This window comes from Triticum urartu, chromosome 7, assembly GCF_003073215.2.
Source record: "Triticum urartu cultivar G1812 chromosome 7, Tu2.1, whole genome shotgun sequence".
In the NCBI taxonomy this organism is placed as follows: Eukaryota; Viridiplantae; Streptophyta; class Magnoliopsida; order Poales; family Poaceae; genus Triticum; species Triticum urartu.
In genome coordinates, this window is record NC_053028.1 from 606,555,413 (window position 1) to 606,579,126 (window position 23,714).

The window sequence follows — 23,714 nt, forward strand, 5'->3', positions numbered from 1 at the left end:
CAGAAACTAGGGCGGCAAGAGTGGAACAAAACACCAGGCATAAGGCCGAGCCTTCCACCCTTTACCAAGTATATAGATGCATTAATTAAATAAGATATATAGTGATATCCCAACAAGTAAACATGTTCCAACAAGGCACAACAACTCCATGTTCCAACAAGGAACATACTTCAATCTTCACCTGCAACTAACAACGCTATAAGAGGGGCTGAGCAAAGCGGTAACATAGCCAAACAACGGTTTGCTAGGACAAGGTGGGTTAGAGGCCTGCTTCAACAATATGGGAGGCATGATAAGCAAGTGGTAGGTATCGCAGCATAGGCATAGCAAAAGAGCGCGCAACTAGCAAGCAAAGATAGAAGTGATTTTGAGGGTATAGTCATCTTGCCTGAGATCCCGCAAGGAAGAAGAACGAGTCCATGAAGAAGACAAACGTGCGTAGACGAACGAATCCTCACAACACGACGTTACCGGATTACCGAGACGAAGTACACCGAAAAGAAAGCAAACAACAAAGTAAACAACCACTACAACAACATGGCACGATGCGCAAACAAGTATGATGCATGTCCGGTTTAATGAAGCATGGCATGGCAAAGTGCACAAACAATGCTACAAATTAAGTGGAGCTCAATATGCAACTCCGTTGCATATTGACGAAACACCACATTCAAGCTATTTAGTTTGATCTCATTTATGTACCCAACAATATTAAATGTTGTTAAACATGGCAAGAGGGTGAAGCAAAGTAAAACTATCTATCTAGTCAAGTTTAAATGAGGCCGAAAACAACGAACAACAATTCCGGAAACTCCTCATGAGCATATTATAGATTTTGTACTGTTCTGCCCTAAACATTATTTTAGAGTTGTTAAACATGAAAGATGAGTGCACCAAGTTAAACTAGGCATTTTTCTACCCCATTTACATATAAATATTATTTAAAACCGAGCTACGGTTATTTAGTTATGAAATAAATCATTTTAGCAAGTTATTTAAGCAAATTTAAACAAACAACATTTTTAAACATTTTGAACATGCATGAAAGTTGCAAATTGTTAAACTAGATGAAATTCTAAGCAAGTTTCATATACAAAGTTTTTACATACGATGCATGGTTGGAGAGTTATTATATGCATGAAGTTTAGGGGCTAAACCGCAAAATTGTTGTCTCAGGATATAGGAAAAAACGCCGATCTGGAAAAAAAAACTACACTGGCCGAAACTGGATGGGCTGGGGTTCTCACAATGGTACTTGGGTCGGCTCAGAGCAGTGACTGGGCCCGGCAACGCAGCTGCCTGGCGGCTGGGAGGCCCACGCGGGCGAAGGGAGCTGGGCCTACGCTCGCTGGGCTTGGTCAACGCGTACGCGCGGGCGAGCGGGCACCTCGTCCTGTTCTCGTCAGGAAGCAAAGCAACGGCAGGAACTTGATGGGCGGCGCGACAAGGAACTTGCGCGGGCGAGGGCGCATGGGAACCGGCTGGATTGTGGTGGACTCGGCGGATGGGCGGCGGAGCAGAGGAGATCCGGTCCAGAACGGGGCCGGACGCGAACTTGAACGGCGGCGCTGGTCCATGGCGGCGGTGGTCCTGCAGGGAGGCCTCGGGCGCCTTGGCGGCGGGAGGAGGCGGCTTCACCCTGATCTGGACGGCAGGGCGAGCAGCAGAGCATCATCGGGTTCAGGTGCTGGCCGCGGTACTTGGGCCGGCTCAGAGCAGTGACTGGGCCCAGCAATGCAGCTGCCTGGCGGCTGGGAGGCCCACGCGGGCGAAGGGAGCTGGGCCTGCGCTCGCTGGGCTTGGTCAACGCGTACGCGCGGGCGAGCGGGCACCTCGTCCTGTTCTCGTCAGGAAGCAGAGCAATGGTAGGAACTTGACGACGGGCGGCGCGACGAGGAACTTGCGCGGGCGAGGGCGCATGGGAACCGGCTGGATCGTGGTGGACTCGGCGGATGGGCGGCGGAGCAGAGGAGATCCGGTCCAGAACGGGGCCGGACGCGAACTTGAACGGCGGCGCTGGTCCATGGCGGCGGTGGTCCTGCAGGAGGCCTCGGGCACCATGGCTGCGGGAGGAGGCGGCTTCAGCCTGATCTGGACGGCGGTGCGAGCAGCAGAGCATCATCGGGTTCAGGTGCTGGCCGCGGTAAGATGAGCAACGGGCACGACAACGAGAAAGAGCAGGCGGGGCGGCGTGGAACTTGGCGGTTAAACACGGCGGAGCTTCGGACTTGGGCGGTGGAGCTCCACGCGACGACGGGATGGGGACTTGACGGCGGGATCCGACGAGGAGGCGTCGGAGATGGTCGGATCTGGGCCAGAGGCGGACGTTGGCGGCTTCCGCGAGCGGCGGTCGTTCCTGCAGCGATGAAGTACATAGAGAGAGGGAGATCGTGAGAGAGATTGAAGGGGAAGGAGAGAAAACCGTAGGGGAAGAAGGGAAGGAGAGGTGCATCCTGGCAGCGGTGGTTTTCGCCTGCCGGCCGGATGAGAGGCCAGAAACGTGACGCGGCAGCGACGAGCGCTCCTGATCCGCTCGGGTATCGAAGCAGGAGGAGGGGGCTCGTGCGGGAAGCTGCTGGTTGGTCCGGGAGGGATCCCGAGGAAATCAGGTGGAGTGGCGGCGCGGTGGGATCGATGGGACAAGACCCCTAGGATCTAGGGTTGGCCTATAAATATACAGATGAATTTAGTTTAGGGGCTACCTCGTCCCTCCGATCGTAATTGGATGGTCGCGAATAAAATAGCTAGGGAGTCCAAAGAGAAAAACAGAGACGTTTTGTAGATGTTCGGGGATGATCCGAATCCAACGGTGACGACTGCCCGGGTCGGGTCCGGGACATTTTTGGACGCGCACGTGAGGGGTTGATGCACTGTGCAGAGAGGGTTTCGGACCGTGCGGTCGCATCGGACAACTCCGGAAGCGAAGAGGGGAAGGAGGATGGACTAGGTGGGTGTGGCGAGACTGCGAGGGGGAGAAGAGAGAGGGAGGGCCCGGCATCTGTTTCCGGAGACCGAAAACGTCCGACGTTTTGACCGACTATAATGTCGCTATAGTTATCTGTTGGGGCATCAAACGGACTCCGAACGCGATGAAACTTGGCAGCCGGTCTACTAACAACAAAAAAACACCGCACGCCAACTTTCATCCCATTCCGAGAACATTTTCCGACCACTTCTAAAATAGTATTTTGGACATGCCGCGGGCGCGTGCAAGTGTGTCTGGGCTCAGAACGGACAACGGAAGGAACTGGGAGAACCCGGACGGATGCAAGTTTTAAAACATGATGGTGCAATGCACATGATGACATGATGAAATGCAACACGCAAGCCAAAGACATGGCAACAACAACGATTAACTGGACGACACCTGGCGCATCGGTCTCGGGGCTCTACAACACTCCACCACTACGAGAGGATCTCGTCCCGAGATCTAGAATGGCACCGGAGGGAAAAACGGAAGAGAAAGAGAAGAGGTGAAACTAAGTTGCTTCTTTGACAAACGAGTGAAACCGATGAACCTTGAAAGGTTAAGCCATTTCGAGAAAAGAATACAACTGAGATGAACGAAGTTGAAAACACTCCGTTAGAAGAGAGGAACAAAGAACATTGCGAAAAACCTTGAGGTTGAAGGGCAAGATATATATTGAAACCACTCCGGTTACAACAAGATAGAGAAGGATTAAGAATGATATAATTTGGACAGCACTCCGATTGCAAATGGAAGGAATTAACAAGAACTTGACAAGATGAGAGGATGCTTGATGAGATCAACAACATACTGCCTTCAGAACTAATGAAAGAATGGCACAATGGGTAATAACGATTTCAGACGGCACTCCGGTTGAAAAGGGGCAAAAGTTGATAAAATGGGAAGAACTTGAAAAGAGGGCATGACACTCCGGTTAAATGGATAGGCAAAGGAAATAACACGATCTTCACAATCCGAGATGATGAGTGAAGAGAGCAACATCACAAAGCTTCCGGAACAAAAGAATAGAAGCTAGATAATTGAAATAAAAGAATGGAGAAGAAAATGCCATCTTATGCCACAAGAGAGCTTGAAGAGGCATCTTGAGGAGAAGGGTCGAACGGAGTTGTTGGAACACCAACAACGAAAAGAATAGGCTTGATATGGTCTTATAGAAGGCATCCCAACATTATGAAGTGACAACTTGCCACTCATGGAAAAGATTGGATTGATAACAACAAGGAGACGAGAAACTTATTTCACCGGGAGGATAAATGAAAACTTGGATCATTTATGAGCACCACAATTAGCAATGATCCTTAGGGAAAGCTTAAGGTGAAATATAACCCAAGATAACTCAAATGACGAGATTGATGGATTTAAAATATCTCATTCTTGATAACTTGTGAATCATGAAACACGAAGGAAAATTACCAAAAATGACATAACACCACCTCAAAAGATAAGATAGAACGAATTGGACTTTGGGATGCAAGATGAATAATGCTTGAACTCCTCTGAAAAGAATCTTGATGAGCACTTCGAGAAGGAATTAAATCCTTGATGAACCATCATGTAGAACCTCCATGAAGAACTCTGGCAACAAAAGAAATGATCAAACGGAAGGAAAGAGAGGTCGAAAAACACAAGGTGAAACCTTGTAATGCTTTAGATGTATCTCTGAGATGATATAATTGCGAGAGCTTGGAACTCCGGAAAAGAAAGATGAACTATTGAAACCAAGAATTTGGTGAGCCTCCAGAATAAGGAATTAAACACTTGGATGAACAAGAATAAGAATTATGTTATGCTTATCCTTCACCAATTAAATTGATGGCAATGAACGGATTTAGCATATTGCTTATTCTCATAGAAAGGATTAAGATGGATATAGCACAAACTTGAGAAAGGTCTTCAATGATCCACCGGTAGGATTGAAAAGAACGAAAGAGTTGATATGATAAACGAATGACGAGAAGTCTTGAACGAACCACCGTAAGAATTGATTATGAACGAAGTAAAGATAAAGAAACACCGGGAAGAATTATGAAATGAACGAAGATACTTGAGAGGATTTAGATACATGAGAACGAAGAGACCACGAGCCGAAAAGAGAATGTTTGAACGATGCACCGGTATGATTAGGAGAATGATAGCTGAAGGCTGAGAATGAATAAGTCTTCTGAAATGATGGGCTCCGGATAATCAAACTGAAAAGACTCCTGAATTGCTCCGGATAGGTGAAAAGAATATCTCGCAATCGAAAACAATTATGAGAGGATGACATGAAGCTAGAGCCATGAATCTTGAAGAGAATGGAAAACATTGAGAGCAAATATTCTTCGGTCCTCAAATGTTGAGAATACCGATGAGAAACACCACCAAGAATTATTTAGACAGTCCGGAATGAAGAATGGAAAGGTTGAGCCAACGATAAAAAGAATTTGACAGATCTTGGAGAGGACATTTGACTGATGATAAATCATTCTTACATCAAACTTTGACAAGAAATTTGAGGATATCTCCGGGAAATAAGAAGAGTCAGGTAAGATCCTGGGAAAATGACCTGTGGGTTAGGGCCCACTCAAAAGAAAACACCGTTGAAATGATTACTTGAAAAGAGAGATTGCACCGGTTGAATTAAAAGGCTTGAATGAGATAACAACCTCGAGATAGGTTGAACGGATCTTGAATGACAAGACGAGCCTTCTGAGGTATCTTCAGGGCACCAGAACAATTGAATAACGAGAAGTGGATGATTATGAGGTGCAACGGCATGAGAAAACATTTGAAACGAGGAAAAAGGGTATGATCAACACCAACGCTTGATTTGAATCCACCGGAGAAGAAAGAATGGAGAATATTGAACTAGTAGAGCATCTTCATGAGAACCACCGGGTAAGAACATGAAGGAAAAGAATGGCGAGACTTCACATGAATAAAAGGATACTGATTAAGAAATCTGAGTCCTTGAAGAAACAAGGGTGGGAGGGTCGGAAAAACAAAGACAACTTGGGATGGATGAAACGAACAACGTTGAGAAAGCTGAGATTGAATCTTGCGGATGTTGAAAATGAACGGATCCGCTTGAAGAGAAAACACACCGGTTGACAGGATTTACATGACAATCTCGATGATCAAGAAGGATTATTATTCACATAGGAATATGAAAACACCACTTAGATAAGGGATGGAATCAACATTTGACTTCGAAGCAACTTGAATACCACAACTCAAAACAAAACAAAGGATTGGCTTGCAGAATAAGCCGGAACAAACATATGATAGAGATTTCGTCCGAAGTTTTTGTGGTGGGGCCTACACGGGCTTGATCGTACAGCACCATCATGTACAAGGCAGTGCACGTGACATACGAAGCGTCCCCGAGTCGGCATAGCAAGGACTCTTTAAGACACAACGAGAACACTGTAAGACCAATCGTGAATAGGCGGCCACTAGACGTCGAACCCCAATTTCGTATCATACATCTGTCGGAAAGATATCCTAAGAGCTACTTGAATTCCCACCTATGAAACTCCCGAACCTTCCGGTTATGCAATCAGGTGTTGGGGATACAGGGGAGCATAATATCTCACCCAAAACTAGCAAATCCTACATCCAGCTGTATCCATCCTTCAACACATAACCAAGAAACCTTCGGAAATCCATGTACCTCAACCCTTCGAAAGCATCCGTTATACGAGTTATGGCAATACTCCGAACTCCCACCCTAGTACTGGGTGGCGTCGAGGTTATCTCAACCACACTGCATAAAAAGAGATTTTCGATGTCGGCGAAACTAATCTCAGGTATTCCAGAACTGCAACGATAAAATTGTGACGACAACACTCGGAGCTCAACTCCCCGGGACACTGCCACAACCCCTAAATGTCAGGAGGCACCAAGAACAATGTTCTCGTCACAAAACCATCGGAACGATTCCAAGATACCCGCGTGATCCTAATTTAGTGAAATTTGAGAAGAGAAGAGTCAAAACTCTACGTCAGGATGCCTCACCAGAGCGATGAAGGGACTGGGGAGTAAAAAGAATTCCTAACTCTCCGATATATATAATCCTAAATGACTCAAAACATTTTTCTAGACTCAAACGCCAGCGATTCGATCAAGCAGGGGGCTCCTAAGGTCGGGGAAGGCTCTGATTACCAACTTGTAACGCCCTCGATGCGGCTATATCTCCCACGTGTCGAAGCACGACTTAGAGGCATAACCGCATTGAAAGCAATGTCGCAAGTGAGGTAATCTTCGCAAACAACCCATGTAATACAATAGGGGAAAAGATACATAGTTGGCTTACAATCACCACTTCACGCAATTACATGAATAAAGCATTACAACAGCCAAATACAATCAAGGTCCGTTTACGGAACCAAAATAAAAGAAGAACCCCAAATGCGACACGGTCCCCGATCGACCCCAACTGGGCTCCACTACTGATCAACTAGAACGAAACAACATAAAGGACAAGATCTTCATCGAGCTCCTCCTGAGCTGGGTTGCGTCATCTGCACGGACTCATCGGCACCTGCAAGCTGGTTTTGGAAGTATCTGTGAGTCACGGGGACTCAGCAATCTTGCACCCTCGCGATCAAGACTATTTAAGCTTATAGGTAGGGTAAAAGTATGAGGAGGAGCTGCAGCAAGCAACTAGCATATATGGTGGCTAAACCTACGCAAATGAGAAGCGAGAAGAGAAGGCAAAGCACGATCGAGAAACTATGATCAAGAAGTGATCCTAGAACAACCTACGTCAAGCATAACTCCAACAACCATGTTCACTTCCCATACTCCACCGGAAAGAGACCATCACGGTTACACACGCGGTTGATGTATTTTAATTAAGGTCAACTTCAGGTTTTCTACAACCGGACATCAACAAATTCCCATATGCTCATAACCGCGGGCACGGCTTTCGAAAGTTCAAATCCCTGCAGGGGTGTCCCAACTTAGCCCATGACAAGCTCTCACGGTCAACGAAGGATATTCCTTCTAGCGGGAAGACCCGATCAGACTCGGAATCCCGGTTACAAGACATTTCGACAAGGTAAAACTAAACCAGCAACACCGCCCGAATGTGCCGACAAATCCCGATAAGAGCTGCACATATCTCTTTCTCAGGGCACACCGGATTGTCTAAACTTCCGGTAGGTCAGCCTAGAGTTGCCCCTGGTGGCCACCGGCGGCTGACAAGTTGGACCAACACTCAGAGGAGCACTGGCCCGGGGGTTTAAATAATGATGACCCTTGGGCGCGCGACCCCCAAGGGAAAAGAAAAGGCTAGGTGGCGAATGGGAAAACCAATGTTGGGCATTGCTGGAAGAGTTTTACTCAAGGCGAACTGTCAAGGGGTTCCCATTATTACCCAACCGCGTAAGGAAGGCAAAATCCAGGAACATAACACCAATATGACGGAAACTAGGGCGGCAAGAGTGGAACAAAACACCAGGCATAAGGCCGAGCCTTCCACCCTTTACCAAGTATATAGATGCATTAATTAAATAAGATATATAGTGATATCCCAACAAGTAAACATGTTCCAACAAGGAACAACAACTCCATGTTCCAACAAGGAACATACTTCAATCTTCACCTGCAACTAACAACGCTATAAGAGGGGCCGAGCAAAGCGGTAACATAGCCAAACAACGGTTTGCTAGGACAAGGTGGGTTAGAGGCTTGCTTCAACAATATGGGAGGCATGATAAGCAAGTGGTAGGTATCGCAACATAGGCATAGCAAAAGAGCGAGCAACTAGCAAGCAAAGATAGAAGTGATTTTGAGGGTATGGTCATCTTGCCTGAGATCCCGCAAGGAAGAAGAACGAGTCCATGAAGAAGACAAACGTGCGTAGACGAACGAATCCTCACAACACGACGTTACCGGATTACCGAGACGAAGTACACCGGAAAGAAAGCAAACAACAAAGTAAACAACCACTACAACAACATGGCACGATGCGCAAACAAGTATGATGCATGTCCGGTTTAATGAAGCATGGCATGGCAAAGTGCACAAACAATGCTACAAATTAAGTGGAGCTCAATATGCAACTCCGTTGCATATTGACGAAACACCACATTCAAGCTATTTAGTTCGATCTCGTTTATGTACCCAACAATATTAAATGTTGTTAAACATGGCAAGAGGGTGAAGCAAAGTAAAACTACCTATCTAGTCAAGTTTAAATGAGACCGGAAACAACGAACAACAATTCCGGAAACTCCTCATGAGCATATTATAGATTTGGTACTTTTCTGCCCTAAACTTTATTTTAGAGTTGTTAAACATGAAAGTTGAGTGCACCAAGTTAAACTAGGCATTTTTCTACCCCATTTACATATAAAGATTATTTAAAACCGAGCTACGGTTATTTAGTTACGAAATAAATCATTTTAGCAAGTTATTTAAGCAAATTTAAACAAACAACATTTTAAACATTTTAAACATGCATGAAAGTTGCAAATTATTAAACTAGATGAAATTCTAAGCAAGTTTCATATACAAAGTTTTTACATATGATGCATGGTTGGAGAGTTATTATATGCATGAAGTTTAGGGGCTAAACCGCAAAACTGTTGTCTCAGGATATAGGAAAAACCGCAGATCTGGAAAAAAACTACACTGGCCGAAACTGGATGGGCTGGGGTTCTCACAATGGTACTTGGGCCGGCTCAGAGCAGTGACTGGGCCCAGCAATGCAGCTGCCTGGCGGCTGGGAGGCCCACGCGGGCGAAGGGAGCTGGGCCTGCGCTCGCTGGGCTTGGTCAACGCGTACGCGCGGGCGAGCGGGCACCTCGTCCTGTTCTCGTCAGGAAGCAGAGCAATGGTAGGAACTTGACGACGGGCGGCGCGACGAGGAACTTGCGCGGGCGAGGGCGCATGGGAACCGGCTGGATCGTGGTGGACTCGGCGGATGGGCGGCGGAGCAGAGGAGATCCGGTCCAGAACGGGGCCGGACGCGAACTTGAACGGCGGCGCTGGTCCATGGCGGCGGTGGTCCTGCAGGAGGCCTCGGGCACCATGGCTGCGGGAGGAGGCGGCTTCAGCCTGATCTGGACGGCGGTGCGAGCAGCAGAGCATCATCGGGTTCAGGTGCTGGCCGCGGTAAGATGAGCAACGGGCACGACAACGAGAAAGAGCAGGCGGGGCGGCGTGGAACTTGGCGGTTAAACACGGCGGAGCTTCGGACTTGGGCGGTGGAGCTCCACGCGACGACGGGATGGGGACTTGACGGCGGGATCCGACGAGGAGGCGTCGGAGATGGTCGGATCTGGGCCAGAGGCGGACGTTGGCGGCTTCCGCGAGCGGCGGTCGTTCCTGCAGCGATGAAGTACATAGAGAGAGGGAGATCGTGAGAGAGATTGAAGGGGAAGGAGAGAAAACCGTAGGGGAAGAAGGGAAGGAGAGGTGCATCCTGGCAGCGGTGGTTTTCGCCTGCCGGCCGGATGAGAGGCCAGAAACGTGACGCGGCAGCGACGAGCGCTCCTGATCCGCTCGGGTATCGAAGCAGGAGGAGGGGGCTCGTGCGGGAAGCTGCTGGTTGGTCCGGGAGGGATCCCGAGGAAATCAGGTGGAGTGGCGGCGCGGTGGGATCGATGGGACAAGACCCCTAGGATCTAGGGTTGGCCTATAAATATACAGATGAATTTAGTTTAGGGGCTACCTCGTCCCTCCGATCGTAATTGGATGGTCGCGAATAAAATAGCTAGGGAGTCCAAAGAGAAAAACAGAGACGTTTTGTAGATGTTCGGGGATGATCCGAATCCAACGGTGACGACTGCCCGGGTCGGGTCCGAGACATTTTTGGACGCGCACGTGAGGGGTTTGATGCACTGTGCAGAGAGGGTTTCGGACCGTGCGGTCGCATCGGACAACTCCGGAAGTGAAGAGGGGAAGGAGGATGGACTAGGTGGGCTGTGGCGAGACTGCGAGGGGGAGAAGAGAGAGGGAGGGCCCGGCATCTGTTTCCGGAGACCGAAAACGTCCGACGTTTTGACCGACTATAATGTCGCTATAGTTATCTGTTGGGGCATCAAACGGACTCCGAACGCGATGAAACTTGGCAGCCGGTCTACTAACAACAAAACAACACCGCACGCCAACTTTCATCCCATTCCGAGAACATTTTCCGACCACTTCTAAAATAGTATTTTGGACATGCTGCGGGCGCGTGCAAGTGTGTCTGGGCTCAGAACGGACAACGGAAGGAACTGGGAGAACCCGGACGGATGCAAGTTTTAAAACATGATGGTGCAATGCACATGATGACATGATGAAATGCAACACGCAAGCCAAAGACATGGCAACAACAACGAATAACTGGACGACACCTGGCGCATCGGTCTCGGGGCGCTACACCCACCCTCTTTCATAGGAGGCCCACGGGACATGAGGCGACGATATCTAAAGGCCATGGCTTTGGTCCAACGGTTTGGAAAACCAAATCTCTTTCTTACAATGACATGCAATCCAAGTTGGGAGGAGATAACAAAAGAGCTTGCACCAGGACAATTAGCACAAGACCGGCCAGATTTGGTAGCACGAGTATTCAAGGCAAAATTGGAGGATCTTAAGAATCTTATATTTAAAAAGAATTTTTTGGTGAAGTTGCTGCTCACGTGCGTGTTATTGAATTTCAAAAGAGGGGGCTACCCCATGCACATTTCTTAATAATCCTAAAGTCAGATTATAAGATAAATAACTCAGATTAGTATGATCAAATTATATCAGCTGAAATTCCTGACAAAAACAAGTACCCAGTGTTACATGATTTAGTTATTAAACACGTGATGCATGGGCCCTGTGGCGTTCTCAAAAGTAAAAATTCCTGCATGCAAAATGGGGAATGTAAATACCATTATCCCCGAGCATTCTCAGATGCTACATTGCAAGGGAAAGACTCATATCCAATTTATAGACGCAGGGATGATGGCCGTAAAGTGCGCATTAGGGGATCTGTTTTGGATAATAGATGGGTTGTGCCATATAATCCATACCTACTTATGAGATATAATTGCCATATAAACATCGAAGTTTGCTCCAGCATCAAGGCTGTTAAGTATTTATTTAAGTACATTTACAAGGGTCATGATCGTGCCTCTTTTATTATAGAAGCCGCAGAAGGTCGAGTTATTGATGAAATTCGCGAGTATAGAGATGCCCTTTATATCACCTCCAGAAGCAATATGGAGAATTTACTCTTTCGACCTGAGTGAGATGTCTCCTCCCGTTCTACAGTTACAAGTCCATTTGCCAAATATGCATTTGGTCCGTTATAAAGACTATGACAATTTGGAAAATGTGATTAGTATAGAATCATCTTCCAGGACAATGCTTACTGAGTATTTTAGAATGAACTCTATCGATCCTTATACTAGAAATTTCCTATATAAGGAATTCCCTGAATTTTATACATGGCAGAGGAACCACAAGACATGGAGACGACGTACCAAGAGAATTCAAATAGGTCGACTTGTGGCTGCTCACCCTGCAGAAGGTGAACGCTATTACTTGAGAATATTGCTAAACCATGTGAGGGGGGCTACATCTTTTCATGATTTACGCACTGTTGATGGTGTTGTTTTCTCCACATTTAGAGAAGCTGCAGAGAGAAGGGGTCTCATAGAAGCAGATGATAGTATTTCTGACTGTCTCACCGAAGCTGCCACATTTTAAATGCCCTATGCACTTAGAAGGCTTTTTGCTACAATTTTGGCATTTTGCGAAGTTACAAATGTTCGTGCATTATGGAACAATCACTTTGAAGCATTGGCTGACGATTTTCGTAGGGAGAACATTAGTGATGAAGCAATCGAGAAACTCGTGCTTGGAGATATTCGATATTTGTTATATTCCGTGGGAAAGGACATCAAGACCTTTGATCTTCCAGATCTATTGGATGCTGATGATCTGGACAGCTTAGAGGCGAGATAATTGAGTGAAGAAATGTCTATTGAAGTTGCTAAAGAAGACCTGGAGCTACAGGCAACTTTAAACAATGAACAACAGCTTGCTTTAGATGAAATAATGGACCACGTCTTGAACCAGAAGGGTAAGGTCTTCTTCATCGATGGTCCAGGAGGTACAGGAAAGACGTACCTTTATAAAGCTTTATTGGCAAAAATAAGATCAATGGGTTTGATAGCCATTGCAACACCAACATCTGGCATTGCAGCTTCTATCATGCCTGGTGGTCGGACGGCCCATTCCAGATTTAAAATACCAATAAATGTTCAAGAAGATACTGTGTGCAACTTCAGTAAGCAGAGTGGGACAGCTGAATTACTTCGAAGAGCATCTTTGATAATATGGGATGAAGTTGCCATGAAAAAATGGCAAGCAGTTGAGGCACTTGATAGATCCCTGCAAGATATTACTGGTTGTAGATCACAATTTGGAGGTAAAGTAATTGTGTTCGGAGGAGATTTCCGACAAGTCCTTCCAGTAGTTAGGCGTGGCACTAGAGCCCAAATTGTTAATGCCACTCTCAGAAAATCTTATCTGTGGGAGGATATAAGACAAATAAAACTCTGGCGCAATATGAGAGCACAAACAGATCCATGGTTATCTGATTTTCTCTTGAGAGTTGGCAATGGCGTTGAAGAATCAATTGGTGGTCCATCCGACATATCTACATCATGTAATTAATTGACAGGTACTGGTCAACATAAGCGTGTATCAGCATTCCTGGACAAGGGCAGTGGACATAAGAGAAAGAGAATGTCTAATGGGGCAGGTCGTAGTAATAATGGAAAGGGAACACATGAAGATGGTGTAGCCAATGAGCAGGAAGACCATAACAGCACCATCTATGTTCCAGATGGTTCTTTTCCTGCCCTAGAAGGTAATACAATTGTCACGGTGTACCATAGCTATTTCTAATGCATCGATCAATCATCGACTTTACTTCTCCTAAAATATTATTTTACTGATTGACAAATTGATGTATAGATGAAACTGGGCAATCTGAATATATGACTGAAGATGATGAGGGTTACATATTCGCTGGACATGGTAAGCATTAATGTGTGTTCTTAGTATAAATAATTACTACTACCATTGCGACACAGTTTTCTCACTATTAAAAAGAATGAACAGGAACAGATTGCGTATTATCATATCGAGACCAAAACCATGCAAATTGTGAAATGCAAGAGGATCCCTTTGATTGTATATATCGGAATGTACCAAGTGGCCATCATGTTTTGGAGCCAGTGCCTAACTGCACAAATTGCAATGCAAAACGGTTCCAGTATGAGAATCCAACATTTTGTTGCATGGGTGGCAAGGTCAAGATAGTAACTCCATATGTTCCTGATGAAATGCGCCGACTATACACAAGTCAAGATCCTGACGCTAAGTACTTTCAAGACAATATTCGGTACTTCAATTCTCACTTTTCTTTTACCTCTCTTGGTGTTATCTTGGACCAGAGATATTGCAATAAAAAGTCTGGTGTTTACACTTTCCGTGCACAAGGTCAAATTTATCGTCGAATTGATCAATTGGTTCCAGTAGAAGATGGCCCTAAGCATTTACAACTATACTTTTATGACACTGAATCAGATTTGCAACACAGATTTCGTTATTCTCCTAATCTTGATAGAGTTCTCATTGGAAAATTGGCGAGCATACTTTCATCTAATCCTTACGCCCAGACATTTCGAAGCCTTGGTTCAGTGTCAAACCTTGATGAGTATCGAATTGAGCTCAACACAGACATTTCTTTAGATCAACGAGTATATAATGCACCAACTACATCACAAGTAGTAGCAATCTGGGTAGAAGGAAATAATCCTCAGGGTCACTTCGATAGGAGTATAATGGTATATGGTAAATCAAATGATCCACAGTAGATAAAAGCATACGATGGCTGTTATGACCCACTTTCATATCCACTATTTTTCCCAAACGGGGAAGTTGGGTGGAACTTGAAAATACCAAAAGTGAGATCAAATCTCATTGTTAATAAGATCAATCAAGAAGATGACTATAACAAAGAAGATAAATTGTGCCGCATAATCAACTGTCACTTATATTATATTTTAAAAATTATTTATCTAAATTAAAATGTTTTCCATTATAGCGATGGAGTATAACTCTGGTTCATTTGTTTCACCAAGGGAATACTATTGTTTCAAACTGCAAGTGCGACCGAATGAATTTAATGTTTTGCTTTTTGGCAAACGACTAACTCAACAGTACATTGTTGATATGTACATTAAGATTGAGTCAATAAGATTGGCATTCTACCTAAAACCAGCAAACCAAAATCTTATACGAGCAGATTTATATCAAGGGCTGGTTGATAGTGTTGTTGCGGGTGAGACACGTGCATGCATGATTGGGAAGCGTATAGTGCTCCCACCCTCTTTCATAGGAGGCCCACAGGACATAAGGCGACGATATCTAAACGTCATGGCTTTGGTCCAACGGTTTGGAAAACCAGATCTATTTCTTACAATGACATGCAATCCAAGTTGGGAGGAGATAACAAAAGAGCTCGGACCAGGACAATTAGCACAAGACTGGCCAGATTTGGTAGCACGAGTATTCAAGGCAAAATTGGAGGATCTTAAGAATCTTATATTTAAAAAGATTTTTTTGGTGAAGTTGCTGCTCACGTGCGTGTTATTTAATTTCAAAAGAGGGGGCTACCCCATGCACATTTCTTAATAATCCTAAAGTCGGATTATAAGATAAATAACCCAGATCAGTATGATCAAATTATATCAGCTGAAATTCCTGACAAAAACAAGTACCCAGTGTTACATGATTTAGTTATTAAACACATGATGCATGGGCCCTGTGGCGTTCTCAATAGTAAAAATTCCTACATGCAAAATGGGGAATGTAAATACCATTATCCCCGAGCATTCTCAGATGCTACATTGCAAGGGAAAGACTCATATCCAATTTATAGACGCAGGGATGATGGCCGTAAAGTGCGCATTAGGGGATCTGTTTTGGATAATAGATGGGTTGTGCCATATAATCCATACCTACTTATGAGATATAATTGCCATATAAACATCGAAGTTTGCTCCAGCATCAATGCTGTTAAGGATTTATTTAAGTACATTTACAAGGGTCATGACCGTGCCTCTTTTATTGTAGAAGCCGTAGAAGGTCGAGTTATTGATGAAATTCACGAGTATAGAGATGCCCGCTTTATATCACCTCCAGAAGCAATATGGAGAATTTACTCTTTCGACCTGAGTGAGATGTCTCCTCCCGTTCTATAGTTACAAGTCCATTTGCCAAATATGCATTTGGTCCGTTATAAAGACTGTGACAATTTGGAAAATGTGATTAGTATAGAATCATCTTCCAGGACAATGCTTACTGAGTATTTTACAATGAACTCTATCGATCCTTATGCTAGAAATTTCCTATATAAGGAATTCCCTGAATTTTATACATGGCAGAGGAACCACAAGACATGGAGATGACGTACCAAGAGAATTCAAATAGGTCGACTTGTGGCTGCTCACCCTGCAGAAGGTGAACGCTATTAGTTGAGAATATTGCTAAACCATGTGAGGGGGGCTACATCTTTTCATGATTTACGTACTGTTGATGGTGTTGTTTTCTCCACATTTAGAGAAGCTGTAGAGAGAAGGGGTCTCATAGAAGCAGATGATAGTATTTCTGACTGTCTCACCGAAGCTGCCACATTTCAAATGCCCTATGCACTTAGAAGGCTTTTTGCTACAATTTTGGCATTTTGCGAAGTTAGAAATGTTCGTGCATTATGGAACAATCACTTTGAAGCAATGCCTGACGATTTTCGTAGGGAGAACATAAGTGATGAAGCAATCGAGAAACTCGTGCTTGGAGATATTAGATATTTGTTATATTCCATGGGAAAGGACATCAGGACCTTTGATCTTCTAGATCTATTGGATGCTAATGATCTGGACAGCTTAGAGGCAAGATAATTGAGTGAAGAAATGTCTATTGAAGTTGCTAAAGAAGACCTGGAGCTGCATGCAACTTTAAACAATGAACAACAGCTTGCTTTAGATGAAATAATGGACCACGTCTTGAACCAGAAGGGTAAGGTCTTCTTCATCGATGGTCCAGGAGGTACAGGAAAGACGTACCTTTATAAAGCTTTATTGGCAAAAGTAAGATCAATGGGTTTGATAGCCATTGCAACACCAACATCTGGCATTGCAGCTTCTATCATGCCTAGTGGTCGGACGGCCCATTCCAGATTTAAAGTACCAATAAATGTTCAAGAAGATACTGTGTGCAACTTCAGTAAGCAGAGTGGGACAGCTGAATTACTTCGAAGAGCATCTTTGATAATTTGGGATGAAGTTGCCATGACAAAATGGCAAGCAGTTGAGGCACTTGATAGATCCCTGCAAGATATTACTGGTTGTAGATCACAATTTGGAGGTAAAGTAATTGTGTTCGGAGGAGATTTCCGACAAGTCCTTCCAGTAGTTAGGCGTGGCACTAGAGCCCAAATTGTTAATGCCACTCTCAGAAAATCTTATCTGTGGGAGGATATAAGACAAATAAAACTCTGGCGCAATATGAGAGCACAAACAGATCCATGGTTCTCTGATTTTCTCTTGAGAGTTGGCAATGGCGTTGAAGAATCAATTGGTGAAGACTATGTGCATTTACCTGAAGAGATGGTTGTAGGTTACACACATTCAGAGACCTCGGTTAGTAAGTTGCTAAACGAAGTATTTCCTTCACTTGACAAGAATGGAAGATTACCGTCTTATATAAGTTCTCGTGCCATTCTTTCCACCAAAAATGAATACGTGGATGAATTAAATGTGAAGCTTATAGACCGATTTCCTGGAGAAGAAAAGGTCTACTATAGTTTTGATTCAGTAGTGGATGATACTCACAATCACTACCCACCTGAATTCCTGAATTCTCTCACACCTAATGGCCTACCTCCACATGTTCTCAGGTTGAAAATAAATTGCCCTGTGATCTTGCTTCAGAATTTAGATCCTCATAATGGATTATGCAATGGAACAAGGCTTATTATTAAGGCATTTCAAGATAATGCTATCGATGCTGAAATTATTGGAGGACAACATGCTGGAAAGCGAGTATTCCTTCCAAGAATACCTTTGTATCCTTCTGAAGATGATGTGCTTCCCTTCAAGTTCAAGAGAAAGCAATTTCCAATTCGTGTTAGCTTTGCAATGACAATCAATAAAGCTCAAGGTCAAACAATTCCGCATGTTGGTATCTACCTTCCAGAACCTGTGTTCTCTCACGGTCAACTATATGTTGCATTGTCCTGAGGAATATCAAGGCAAACAACAAGCTTGCCAAGCCAAACAGGGATGTCGACCCATCAGGAAAAAGTACCAAAAATATTGTCTATAAGGAGGTTTTGGCATGATAAATGTATATAATGCATAACTGTCTTTGTTTCATATATATGAGCATGCTTTACTTTGTCTCATAATATTGGTACGTTGATAATTGTTGAGATTTTTTTTATAAATATGCGCATATATTAGAATCATGAATAACATAGGCCTTATATTCTAATATGTTCTACAGATATATGAATACATAATGTTTTCTGTTCAGAGAGAGCACGAATGGAGTATTGTGCTACTATTGTCAACTTTTTTGTTTGCTGTAGTTCTAAGTTTGTGTCCAGAAGATCATCAACTAGATCAGGATCCTTGTTTCATGTATAATACACCGAACATTTTTTATGTGCAAACCATGAATTTGATTTGCTAAGCTGGAATTTGGTCATTTACGTTTTTTGATTATGCTAGCCTTAGATTGCACAAAACCATGTTCGACATTGCAGACTGGTTTTATACCATATAGAAGGTGTTGTTTTTATCTTGTCATTGAATGCCTCTTCGCACATTTTTTTGTCTCAATACTTAACTTGATACACTCTCATGTTGGCAGGGTCAATTGGAATCTTATGCCTTTATGGATCATGAACTTGAAATGAAGGCTTCTGGTGAGCTCTAAGCATCCATGCTTCAGGCAACATTACTATTAGGTGCCAGCTTCATTTTGGCATGAGCTACCCTCTTTAGTTGTGGATTTGAAAAATGTTAGTAAAAGAAGTGTATGTATCTATATGTACTGTTGTACGTGACATAGCTGTCTATAAACAATATGTGAGATCAACCCTGAAAACAAACTCAGCTCGCAAATAGCAATAATTGTATGGTGGGCGATTCTGCCATGACCTATTTGGTTATAAGTTATTGATGTTTGACTTGTAGCTGTGAGCACTTGTGTTGTTGCATATTGTAGTTGAGCTTTTGCTTATGTTGTATAGTAGGATACATTTTCCAAACCTATATATGGATGAGAAACAAGGGGTCTAAAAATAGAAATGATTATTTTCTTTTACATAAATTGGACCCTCTGCTATCTTTTAGTTCCATCTCAACTGGTTACTACGTGCAAAGCACGTGCAGTTTACTAGTACTTGATAGTAAGTCAATGGGGGTAAGTAGATATGTATAATTTAATCATAGAGTTATAGAATCATCTATAAGGGGATATTGGTTGAATATTAAGCAAGATACAAGGTCGATGTCATGTTCTTTAAAAACGAATGTTGGATCTCCATATACATGGTTAGATCAAGAATGTGATGAGAAAATTACAATGCTAACTTATAATTCATATAATTATCGCATAATAATGCTAACAATTGCACATAAACTACATGATAGTAACTTAATGGAGTAACTGTATTTTTATTTGAGAACAACGAAGTAAGTAGCTATGAGTGACTTACAAGAATCTTGGAGTTACGCACAATCATTTATGAGATGATTTTGATTAAACATTTGGTTTGATGAACCCGCCCAATAAACCCGGATGAAGTGAGTACGAAAACAATAGTCATACTACTTGTGTGTTGTACAATCTTGAGCTAATTAATGGTGTAACTAGCGAGTGATTTGCAAAGATCTTAACATTACACATAATCATATATGACAAGATTTTTGGTAAAACATTCGACTAGATGAACCCGAACGGAGATGTATGACAATAGTAGTACAATCATACTACAGGTGTGTAGTATAATCTTGAGCTAGTAAATGGTATAACTAGCTATGAGTTATTTGCAAAGATTTTAGCATTACAAACAATCATTTATGAGGCAATTTTTAGTTAAATGTTTGATTTAATGAGCCTGTCCAATAAACTTAGGCGAAGAGACTACGACAATAGTAGAGTCATACTACAGGTGTGTAGTATAATCTTGAGCTAATAAATGATGTAACTAGCTATGAGAGATTTGCGAAGATCCTAGCAATACATACAATCATTTATGAGAAGATTTTTTGGTTCAATGTTCGGTTGGATGAACCCATGCAATAAACCAATACTGAGAGTGTACGACGGTAGTAGTACAGTTGTACTACATCGCGTAGTATAATCTTGAGCTAATAAATGTTGTAACTAGCTATGAGTTATTTGCAAGGATATTAAAATTAAATACAATCATTTATAAGAAGATATTGGTTAAGCGTTTGGTTGGATGAACCTGTCCAATAAACCCACACGAAGAGAGTACAACAACAGTACACTGATACTACAGGTGTGTAGTACAATATTGAGCTAATAAATGACATAACTATGAGTGATTTGCAAAGATCTTAGCATTACACACAATCATTTATTATAATATTTTTGGTTAAATGTTCGGTTGAACGAACCCGTCCAATAGACCCAAAAGGGGAGAGCAGCAGTAATAGTACAGTCATACTATAGGCGTGTAGTACAATCTTGAGCGAATAAATGACGCAACAAGCCATGAGTGATTTGCAAAAATCTTAGCATTATACACAATCATTTGTGAGACGATTTTTGGTTAAACATTGAAACCATCCTATAAACCCAGACGGAGAGTGTATGACAATAGTGGCACAATCGTACTACATGTGTGTGGTAGAACAATCTTGAGCTAATAAATGTTGGCTTGCCTCCAAATAGATAAAGTCAAACATACATCCATCTATTCATACGCGAGGCACAATGCAAGAAATAGTAGTTCTCTCAAGGGAATAGCACGCAAGATTCCCAAAATGCTCGCTTTCGGAACCTGCCTCGTGCCTTCCTCCCACCGCACGGCCCCTCGCTGACGCGTGGGCCCACCACATGCCCTCTTGCACCATCACGCGGCCACCTTGTATATAGGGGACTGGCCTCACCCCCACCTACCAACCCACACCTGTTGCCTTGCTTATTAAAAATCTTTGTACATTTACCAATTCCGTCGAGGCCCCTTCCCCGACGACGATTGCGACGAGGTATCAGCAACCATCATGTCTGGCAGAGCATTACTCGCCGACATCAAGGTTCCCATGGTGACGCGGAAGGTGATGGAGGTCACGGTGCGGCCCGAGAAGAAGAAGCCCCAGCGAGGAGGTGGCGGGGGCCATCGCTTCACGCGACACGGCGGGCGCAGGGGACTCATCCTGGACTATGATGAGGAGGACTTTGAGGCCGATTTCAAGAAGTTCTTGGCCGACTCCAGGGACTATGACTTCGAGCTCGGGTGCGGTGGGGTGGCCGAGAAGGATGATGACTACGAGGAAGTCGAGATCAAGCCCTTTGCCGCCATCAAGAGGTCCCTCTCCGAAGGTAATAGCCCTTGGTCGCTTGGACTAGTTTTTAATCTACGTATCATCACCTTTAGCGCTTGACTATGTATTACCTCCATCTTGGTTTATTAGTCTCCATCATATTTTGGGTCAAAGTTTGACCACATAATTAACTAGTATAATATTAATGCATGTCATAAAAAAATATATTGTTGGATTCTTATTCGAGTGTAGTTTTAATATTATTTTTGCTACGTTTAACTTATATTTTATTGGTTAAAATCATGGTAAAAAAGTAAGACCAAAAATACAAGGGGGACTAGTAAACTAGGGAGAAGGTAGTAGAAATAGGAGATTGTGTGATTGGTTCAAAAACGGTTTGGTCGTTTGGTTGGGTAGGATGAGAATTTTTTGTAGGGGTGGCTATTGGAAGGCTGTGTTTGGGCGGTGTTACACCTGTTTTTAGAGATTTTATATTGGATGTGCTATCATGGAGTAATTTGGGTGAAGGGTTAGGCTTTTCCATTTCTCTGTTGTGTTCGGTTAGTAGCTTATTTTCGCCGAGGTCTTGGCCTCTTGAATTGTTTCCTTGTTAGATGGTTGTAGGTGTGGCTGAGCAACCGAGGATTGTTCTAGGCTTGGTTCATTTATTAGTCTAAATGATTACTGTACTAATCATTGAATCAAACTGAAAAAGAATATCCTTGATTCTGCATCGTCTATAATGCAATTTGTAGATTAATAAGTGCAGAATGATGTCAAAGATTTATAACATGAGGTCTGTTTATGAGAACCTTGGATTTTTTTATTAAGTTGTGATTATTATTTTTATTTATTTGTTCTGTTTGTGAATGATGATGTTTTCACCCGAACCTGAGCCATCATGGTTCGATGTTCATTATGATTATTATATTTTTCATTTAAATTCATGAAAAAATTATTTACTATGTGTGAGAGAAATTTATCTGTGTTGGTCCCTCTTAGCATTGACATTGATCTTCTATTGCAGATGACTTAAGCACCATGCCTACTGCTGGTTTTGATGGTCCTGCAGAAAGGTCAGCAAAAAGGAAGAGAAAGAACCAACTCAAGGGTATTCGTCAGTGCCCCTTGGGTAAGTGGGCTGCTGAAATCAAAGATCCTAGCAAGGGTGTCTGTGTCTGGCTCGGTACTTTCAACAGTGCTAAAGAAGCCGCAAGAGCTTATGATGTCGAAGCACGCCGAATCTATGGTAAGAAGGCCAAGGTTAACTTTCCAGAGGAACCAACAGGATATGTCGACTTTGCATCAATCCAGCCACTTGTTCCTGCAATAAACTTTGCTGCCCCTGTTGAAGCTCCTATTATGGATATGTACTCTGACCAGGGAAGCAACTCTTTTGGCTGCTCTGACTTGGGCTGGGAGTATGAGACCAAGAGTCTAGATATATCATCCATTTCTACCATTGCCGAAGGAGCAGAATCTGCGTTTGTCGAGAATAACACCTACAACTCACTGGTGCCTCCTGTTATGGAGAATAATGCTGCCAGTTCTGAATCTTGGATGAGATATCTTATGGATGATGATGTGGATGAGCTGATTGATGGCCTAGTGAATTTTTATGATCATCAGGATGTCGTTGGCAACATGGACCTTTGGAGCTTCGATGACATGCCCGTCTTTGGAGACTTTGTCTGAGGGATTCAAACCTTGTATATCGGGACAATGGGTAAGCCTTTCCAATTTGGATGTTCAGTCTAAGGTTGATAATGTTTTCATTACATTGAACTTTTTGTTCCGGGTTTCAGGAATAAGACTATGGGAGATTGGGAAGCACCCTATTGTCACCTTCGGCTAGCATATGCTTATGTCCAAGCTTAGATGCAAAAGAGTTGCATCCCGAGTCTCTTTTGTAATCGACCCTTTCCCTAGTTCATTGTCTCTGTGTGGCAGCCATTTGGTAGATTGATGAACCATGGTATTTATCTTTTGTCAACTTTTATGTCATAACTACCATTTCTGAATGTGAACATCATGAATCTGTGTTCAGTTTGCTTTAATTTGTGTGCTTGATCTCTTTTTCACTTTAGTTGTGGCTGTTTAATTGGTTATAGAAGTAATTTATATACTTTCTAATTTTTTTAGCCTAAGAGTATTTGTTAAATATG

At 43.3% G+C, this 23,714-nt stretch overlaps 1 pseudogene; it reads left to right on the forward strand.

Moving 5' to 3' along the window:
• Positions 1–23,264, forward strand: part of LOC125519155 — a 37,861-nt pseudogene extending 14,597 nt beyond the window's left edge.
• The last annotated feature ends 450 nt before the right edge of the window (positions 23,265–23,714 follow it).